Below are 9,659 nucleotides of genomic sequence, written 5' to 3'. Positions count from 1 at the left end.
ACTAGCGATGTACGTTTTTTTGTTAAGAAGACTAAGAGAAAAAGATGTTTTATACGACACATTCTACCAGTGTCCCAAGTTTCAAAGTGTTTCGTTAAGAAAATACTGGTGCCCCCGTTTTGAACAAGATCCTTGTTTTATTTATATTCTTATAAAATCAATGTGGGATATAGAATATGGAATATATATTATAAATAGTAAAATGAAATGAAGTATTGAATGTCTTATTGAATATATGAAATATTGAGTATTAAATATATCAGGACTAGTATACTTTCCTGCCTCATGGCAAGATGTACTGCATATTGAAGAGCGTAGCTCGAAACGTCAAAGACTTTCTCTATTCCCGAGCGTTAAACTGATACATCCATTTGTTGTTTACACCACCTGTCTTCGTCTGTTGTTTTTTTCGTAAATTCTCCCATATACATCTTTCTTTAAATATAGAGTAAAAATTAAACGCCAGTGCCACTAGTAAAAATGAATACAAAAACTTAATAAAAATTGATATTCAATTTTTACCCTGTTTAAAACTTCACTGCTGCTTTACTCTGGTTTTTGGCGCGCTGTTGGTGGAATATTTGAATTGAATTCTTCAATATACAAAGATGTAAACCCAATATTCAATGTTTCTTGTTTGATGCGGTATGTATTCGAGTTTTTATATTTATATGTCCAAAGCAATTCTCACTGGTGAGCCATAGACGATTAATTAATTAATTAGTGTATTTAATTGTTAAGGGCGAAACTTAAAAGTACGGGAATGACTAATCTTTTTTAAATTCTCTCAAATTGTCCTGCCCGCCTACATTCAACGTGCTAAAATAAGAATAGCTTTTCCGTGGTTTGGAATCTAACTCCCATTTCTAGCGTGTTGGGAAAACCACTTAGTGGCTTTCCCTTCGTGTATAATTTTATACATACATACATATATATGTATATATATATATATGTGTGTGTGTATATATATCTATATATATATATATATATATATATATATATATATATATATATACATATATAAATGTACCATAAATATTCATATATACTCAATATCCATATTAGTGTACTATTTATACATATAAATGCACTATTAATGCATCATGTACGCACACAAACACACACACAGTATAACGGAAAACAGAACTGTTCTCAGAAAGCAGTTGTTGGATAATCCAAACTAAAAGGAAACTACGTTATTAGTGAAGTGTTTTTTAAATTCATATGGAAGTAATTAACAAAGAAATAAGAACTAGTAATCGCTCTCTGCTACTATTGCCCGACCTTATTTCTAGCCAATTACGAACAAGACGGTGACAGAAAGAAGCATAAAAAAAAAAAAAATTTTTTCAACTCGAATACAAAATACGTCATTTGCAAGAGGGACTGCTGTTGTTATTGTGATTTATATGTTTATTTATCTTTTGAGATAGGGTGAAGGCGGTTCTCTGCTTTGAAAGAAACTAGAGTTTTGTAACTGCTCTTTTTTCTTGTCACCCATCCCCGGCCTACTAGTTTACAAATTTCATACATGTTGGACAGCGTTCCAATAGGAACATGAAATTTAGAAGATTGCTGCTGCACAGATGTTCCAGATTTTTCGAATATTTCTGGACCACCGGGCATCGGTCGGGGTACAAGTACCAAGGGAACGTACTTCCTTTACCCTAGTTAATTTTGAATACACATATATACACATGCGCATTATGTATTATGTATGTATAGATAGATAGATAGATAGATAGATAGATAGATAGATAGATAGATAGATAGATAGACAGACAGATAGATAGATAGATAGATAGATAGATAGATAGATAGATAGATAGATAGATAAACACACATATTTGTATATATATATACAAAGCAAGTTTTTTACAATTCCTTCTCTCAATATTAATTTTTACACACATACACATACACACACACACACGTACACAAATTTATGTCAGGCAGACAGTAAATCATATTTTCAAATGTTCAAATGTTTATATTTTCATTAAATTAACTTTTCCTTCTCAGTTCAAAATTTTATTTCTCTATTTCGTGCTTTTTCTTCCTCTTCTACTATTTGCTTTTATTTTGTCTTTTTTTTTATACATCCTGATACATATCATCATATGATTCATTTTCAAGAAGTGAATGAGCCAAGTCAAAATCACGTGAATGGACAACTTGCAGGATCGTGACAAAATGGAAATACCATTTCCTACCCACTCGTTTCAATAGTATTGAGATATTGTTTCAAGGAGAAAATTAGCGTAGGTTCAAACTGTGATGTTTCTGGTATCAAATTCACTGAACGCTAAATAAAATAAGCTGTGGTTGTCGTTTATTTCAACTTTGTTTTGGTGACTGGGACTGCGAGCATGCTGAGGGCATCACCGCCTTGAAGTGTTTAGTCGAGCAAGTTGACTCCAGTAAAAACTTTTAAGTCTGCTGTTTATTCTCTCGGTCGCTTTTACCGAATTGCTTGATACAGAGATATAAACAAACTCACACTGGTTGCCAAGCGGTGTGGTGGGGGACAAACACAAACACAATGACACACACACACACACTCACATACATACATTATATAGGTACTACTAAAGCAGCGCGGACCCGATCGCGCAGTCACGCGTCCGCGCTAGCTAGTCTTGAGTGGTCGATCCAAACCCTATCCCTAACCCTGTCCCTAACCCTAACCCTATCCCTAACCCTATCCCTAACCCTATCCCTAACCCGCGTGTGCAAATGAATACGTGTTTAGGGTTAGGGTTAGGGTTAGGAATAGGGTTACGGTTAGGATCGACCACTCACGACTAGCTAGCGCGGACGCGCGACTGCGCGTTCGGGTCCGCGCTGCTTTAGTAGTACCCATTATATACAGGGTGCATTGGCTAAATTGTCGCCATTTTATATTTTTAATTTCGCGCATGATTTGTTTTTGATTTTGTCAACTACACAATACCGTAGGGTCAGTTGGGCACCATCTGTGAGAAAAACAACACCATGACGCAATTCACTCTGCCAGAAATTTGGAAACGACCGGAAGCTCCAATACGAACATCTCAGAGTGTTTGGATGGCAATCTGAGGACATGTACTGAGTGTGATAAAAATCAAACATAGGAAAAGAAGACCTGTTTCTCTAGAAGAGCATTCTTTGGAAAACATCTGCAGGATACCAATAAAACTTCAAACTGTCGGTCACTACTTGTTCCTTGGAGGTACCATCAAAGGAAGGAAAGAAAGAACAAAGGAAATTTTGAAAGAAGTAACTTTTTTATGGCAAAATAAATTAAATTTCTCATATTTATGAATTCAAAATGTACAAGCAAAAGTAGAAAAAGCGCTGAATACCTACGATAAATGAGTAAGACGAGGAAAATACGATTCATTGAAAGGAACTTTTGATATCACAAAGGAAAACGGTGAATGGCTGTACAGTGAAGAGAGAAGGTTATATTATCTTCAAATTGAAAGCAAGGGGCAGGTTGTGTATGCAAATGGAAAGGGAGCCAGTTCCAAAACTATCCATCTATCCAAAAGAAAAAAAGTGTTCCTAATGTCAACTTCAACCAGAGCAACTCCAGTGTCATTGTCAACATCTGAAACAAAGACTAAATGTGAATATCAAGAGTCCTAAAAATCAGATGAAGAATCCACACAAACAAGGAGGAAGTATAGCAAAACTGGAACTGCAACCAAGTTAGTAATATCTTCCAAGCTATCAACCCCAAAAAGCAGCAAGTTTGTCAACAATTATCTCAAGATGAAATCAATGTCGAGACTCCTTCCCAATCTGATATTTACAGATTGACTATCAAAGAAGCTGTTAAACTACAAAAGGAAACGATGAAAACATTACATTTGGAAAACTGGTCATTGCATTTTGATGGTAAACGTATTGATGACCAAGAATACCAAGTGCTAGTTTTAAAGAATGAACAGAGAGAAGTTAAGTCAGAAGCACTCCAATTACCAAATGGAAAAGCTGATACTGTTGTGAAAGGAATAACAGCTGTTTTAGATGAATACAATTTATGGAACTATGTAAAGATGATTGTTGCTGATACAACGAGTGTGAACACTAGGAAAAGAAATGGCATTGTCATTCAGTTGCAAAGACTTTTTGCTCAAAAGGGTATGAAAGAACCGCAATTTATTGGTTGTCAGTATCATATCCTTGATAGAGTTCTCCATGTTGTAATGGATAACAAACTTGGATACATTCGTCCCAGAGCTTCTAAGTAATTACAAGAAACTCCAGGCTAATTTCAACAAGGGTGAAGAAAAGATTACTGAATCAACAGGATGGCAAGATGACATGAAACTTCTATTTCATTTGACCAGAGATTTTCATTTTGTTGAAGAAACTGGCAAATTTCCTACTGTAAAGTTTCAAAAAATACCCAACTTAAGTAACACAAGATGGAATTCTTGAGCAATACTAGCTCTTTTGGCATTTATTCTTCTACCAGAGAAAAGAGTTTTACTTCTCAATGTTTGTCAATTCATCTCTCAGCTGGGCAGATTTTTGGTTTACTGACCAAATGTCCAATGCATATGATTATCAGAAGTTATGTGGTAGCCTGCAAGTTCATAAAAAACATTGAACTCTACAAAAAACTTTTGGAGTCAAGAACCATCAAAACTGAAAATACCCAGAACAAATCATTGTCCAGAACAGATGATCAAATGCTTTCAAGATCTTTATGATGTTCATAAAAAATGGGAGAAATTTCAGCTTTGATTTATTTTATCTAACAAAACATATTAATTCTTTGTTATGTTTAAAAATTTGCTAACATTCAGCACCCTTTTTCTTATACAGTGATTTAAAAGTGGAATTAAACCTATAAAGTTAAAAATATGTATTGCTTTTAATTTTATATGTTATCAAATGTTTGTAGTGGTCTCTGTTTTAAAATAGCCTAGTTTTGAACCTTTGCATAGAGCAATTTCAATTCAGTAATCTTAAAAATACACTTTTATTCCACATCTCTCTTGCGTTTACAAAGATTTAGGCAGCAGAAAATACTAAAGAGTGAATCTAGTGCCATCTAGTGATTATAATTTAAAAAGACTCTGAAACTACTTCAACTAGAAAGCTGAAGTTTCAGATATACTATTTCTGCATTGCATTGAATCAGCACACCAAGTTTGGTAAAAACTTGAGCAGTCATTATGGACCCCACTAGAATTTTGCATGATTTGGGTTAAAACTGTGTTAGATTTCTTAAGTTGGGGGTGACGTTTTTTGCTAATAAAGCAAAATAAATTTTAGTTTGCTGACTTTTTATGAAATTATTCATCAAATTACAGTATAGAGTTATTAGGTTGTGAAAAAGTCATAGCCTTAATGTATATATGTATGTATGTATAGTGTTACAAAAATTCTGAGAAATAATTAAATTATGGTTCAAATCCCTCTAAAATACTAGTCAAAAACAAAACTCAATTTAATATTTTTATAAAGGAACCTTGAAATGAATGAAATCCTAATAGAAGACTATGAAGATTACGACATAAAATGAAACAGGTATGTTAATCATATTTGAAATTTACTTTAAAGATTTTACTTCCATTATAACTTTTACTAACGCAGACTGCAATTTTTGTAACTCTACTAAGGTCAGGCCAATGAGGGAGCCTCGACACAGTTGCTCGGCAGGCTAGAAATAGCAACTGAATCTCCCTTAAGTCGCACCGTATAGTTAGAAAGGGATACGTTGAATTAATGGGTTCTCTGCATATGGAAAACAGATGGAATGGTCATGGCTGGAATACCTTTACTCCACTAGCTTAGCTAAAAGCAGACATTTTTTAAATTTTATGTATTTATTTATTTATTGCTACCACCATTTGTAATATGCGTAATGTGCTTTTCGTGGGTGGGGGTGTGAACTCAAGGACCACCTCAGGCAACACAAACTTTTCCTCCACCATTGCTTTGATGATAAATCTACTCGATAAGGGTTAGCCCAGTGGTTAAACAGCAACAAAAATATAATAGTGTAATATATCTTAATTTCTTGATTACTTTATTTGAATCACCGCTAAAACTTCAAGAAGTTAATTTCTTATCGAATCATTGCTTCAAGTTTAGCATAGATTAGCGTTCTATATTTGACACTCTGACGTGATTAGGCAATGTTAGCGGCACCTCAGGGGACTTAAATGGAAGTGCACTGATTTAAACAAATGACTCAGTATAAAGTGTTTGTAATAAATGGGCTGGGGAATAAAGTAAAATAAACACAGAATTTTTGGCAGTTGTTCAGAGACGTTATGGGTCTGCCTAAACTTTGAAAGTTCATGAAGTTGATGTGCATTTCAATTTTCTGTAAAAAAGAGACAAATCTCCACTTAGATATGACACAATTTGGATCTAGTTAACTTTCCCATAATTTCTTATATCTAGTAACAAAAACTTGATAAGCTGGGGTATGGGCGATCTTTATACATATAAGATGGCAAAAAAGATAAACGAATGATCGTTAATAGTCAACATTAATCAGCAATAATTATACTAGCCCACATCATTATTATATTTCAGTTAACTAATTAAAACATAATATAAAATAAGTCACTTGCATTTTACTAACTTACTAAATAAAAATATAATTTAAAATACATCATATACATTTACTAACGGCTATTTGTTTACCTTATGCTGTTTCAGTTTTGTTTCATTAAGTCTGCCATTTTATATGTACAAAGTTTGAAAGGCCACAATGCTTTTGTAACAGTTCATGCCCAGAGACATAAAAAGCACCTACATGAAGTGATTCAACAATGGAGCCTCTACATGGTCACTTGACTCACAGCCAAATTTATTTCAAATTCTACTCTTCTAACAGAAAACAAATGGAATGGACATGTTTGAAAATGTAGTTTGTGATAAACTATGTTGAAAAAGACGGGATGGTCACACCTGCAAACCATTGACTAAATGTCTGGTGTAAACAAATAAAATGAGTGAAGTAAAATAATTTCAAAGTTTAAAAAAAAAAGACAATCAAGGGCACTGGCATAGTTGTGTGGTGAGAAGCTTGCTTCCCAACCACATTTTCTGGGTTCAGTCCCATTATGTGGAGCCATGGGTAAGTGTCTTCTACTATAGCTTCAAGCCAAACAAAGCCTTGTGAATGGATTTGGTAGATGGAAACTGAAAGAAGCCCATCATGTGTGTGTGTGTGTGCCCCATCACCACTTGACAACTAGTGTTGGTGTGTTTACATCCCCGTAACTTATTGGTTCAGCAAAAGAGACTGATAGAATAAGTACCAAGCTTCCAAAAACATTAGTACTGGGGTCGATTCATTCAACTAAACCCTGTTTTCTTTTTGTCTTGTTTTTTTATATACTGTCATGGGTTAGGTTGAATTAGTCAGCAGCATAGCTTATCATTATTTCTTATCTCAAATTCCCTTGATCCTGTGTCTAGATTTCCCATCATCCTAAGATCAGATCTCTCATCACCACTGTTTCCAATAACTAACTCATCTCATCTATTGACAGGCATGTGAAGACAGTGACTAAAGTCCCTTCATATGAACCAAACCAATAGAAAAAAAACATAAAACAGCTTAACATTTGTTTTCAAGCAGGAAGACCACGTTTTTAGAAAAATTTCTCATGACAGTTTTACTTGAATAAGCAATTAATTAAAAGGTGAGCTATACCATTTAAAAGAAAATTAAACTTATTTCTCCAACTCATTAGCAAATAATTATGGAATATTCTAATGAGTGAAATGGAGTTATGAGGAGCCTCCTAACCCCATCACCCTTATTAAAGGTTGTCTATCTTGTCATCTCTGTCTACCTTTCTCTCCTCACTCCCTTTCTCCTATTCTCTCTCTCTCCCTTTCTCTCTTTCTTGAAGTAATTGGCACCCAAGTTATATAGCATTAGTAAGTTAAAAGTCATACATTAGTAAGTTAAAAGAATTAATGTGAAATCTGTTTTAATCAACATACAAGATGACAGTTTTCCTATTGTGTGTTTTGGCATCTTCAGTTAATCTTCCAAGAGTCAGAATGTGCATTGCTGAGGATCTACTATGTTGGAATCCATTCTGATTTTGTTGTAGATGTTTATGAATGCTTGGCTATTAAGGATCCTTTTGTTGATGAGTTTGGCTACTATTGAAGATAATGCAATGTCTCAATAGTTCTTGGTATAGCTGAGATCTGATTTGGGAATAGGGAGCAGGTCAAACTCTGATAATTACTTTGGCTTCAAGTTCTCATTCAACAATTTGTTTGCAAAGTATAGTATGATTTCATCTTTTCAAAACTTTGGGTGCAACAAATAGATGGCTGCTACACAAGAATGTTAACAACGGCTTTGAATGTTGCATGGAGAGCTCATTTAACTAACAATCAGCTTTATCAAGATCTAACCAAAGTGATCGAGAAGATTCAGCAGAGAAGAATGGGAATCGCTGGTCATTGTGTCAAGCGCCCTGAAGAAACTGTGTCAACTGGTCTTATGACAGTCAGTTGAAGGGAAAATTAACCCCCTGAAGGAAACGTCTAACCTATGTGGTCAACTTGCTTCAGGACAGTGGAATGACAAATGTTGATGAATTAAGAACATGCATGGGGGACCATGATGGATGGCATGCTTGAGTGAAACCACTGAAGCACCCAGAAGGATGGCCAAACTAAACTAAAAACTGTTTCAATGAATGACTTTTATGTTCAAACATTAGACGTTGATATAAAAAATATAACTCAACTCATTTATTATATCTTAATAACAGTAGACTTAGTGGTAATAAAGAGGGGGTGGCATCAGAAACAGAAAAGCCACGGGATCAGGTGAAATATATTAAGTTATGTTCCTTTATGTTGAGTTCAACTCTTATAAAGGCTGAGGTTGACCTGTTTCATATTTATCTGGAGTCAATAAAATAGTTACTACTCAGGTACTAGGAGTAAAGCTCAGTTTAATCAACTTTATGCCTTCCTTTTTGCCTTCCTTTTTGCAACAAAAGGAAGTGGAATGACAGACACAATGGAATGTTGTACAAAATGAGTTGTTAGCATTTAGCCATGTGTCTATACATTTTCTCAGAAAATCCACATAATATATATGATATACAGGGTGGGCCAAAAGTAGGTAAACACTTTTAAAATTGACTTATTTGTTTTTTACAGGTACCGTGAATAATGTGTTGTGTGTAATGGTGTTCTGGGACATTTGAGGAATGTTCCCATGTTGAAGGAGGACATTTCGACCATTTACGAGGTTAAACTGTGTTTCATAAATGAAATTGTAATAAATGAGTGTAAAAGTAATAAAATGAAAGAATTTCAATGCGTATAGCTACTTTTGGCTCACCCTGTATATAAATGACAGTGAGCATATTCAGCTAACCTCAGTCTCCTCCATGTTATTTTCAAGCTAACTATTGAGAGGTTCTCATACAGCTCTAAGTTTTCCATCCTCAGTGTATACCGATTAATGTTCAGAGCCATCCTCAGCATTCTCATGTAGCACCCATTCACCATCTGAGTGAGTTTCTTGGTCAATGTCCAAGTCTCAGACCTGTACAACAGCACAGATTCCACTGCAGCAATGAAGAGACAGATCTTCAGGTCTTTACAAAGGTTCGACTTCCATACAGATCTCAAAATGTGGCATGCCGCCCCGGCTTTGCTCT

General features: G+C 34.7%; 1 long non-coding RNA gene across 1 annotated transcript; it reads left to right on the top strand.

The window, feature by feature from the left end:
- The first annotated feature begins 80 nt into the window (after positions 1 to 80).
- Positions 81 to 9,279, top strand: LOC128247418 (uncharacterized). Its single transcript, XR_016241041.1, has 4 exons — positions 81 to 645; positions 5,464 to 5,526; positions 7,509 to 7,661; positions 9,154 to 9,279. It is a non-coding gene; the product is annotated as an uncharacterized LOC128247418 (long non-coding RNA).
- Positions 9,280 to 9,659: the final 380 nt, after the last annotated feature.

This window comes from Octopus bimaculoides, chromosome 3 (genome assembly GCF_046866305.1).
Source record: "Octopus bimaculoides isolate indiv1 chromosome 3, ASM4686630v1, whole genome shotgun sequence".
NCBI lineage: Eukaryota > Metazoa > Mollusca > Cephalopoda > Octopoda > Octopodidae > Octopus > Octopus bimaculoides.
The sequence above is the reverse complement of the archived record's forward strand: the minus strand, read 5'-3'. Positions and strand labels throughout refer to the sequence as shown.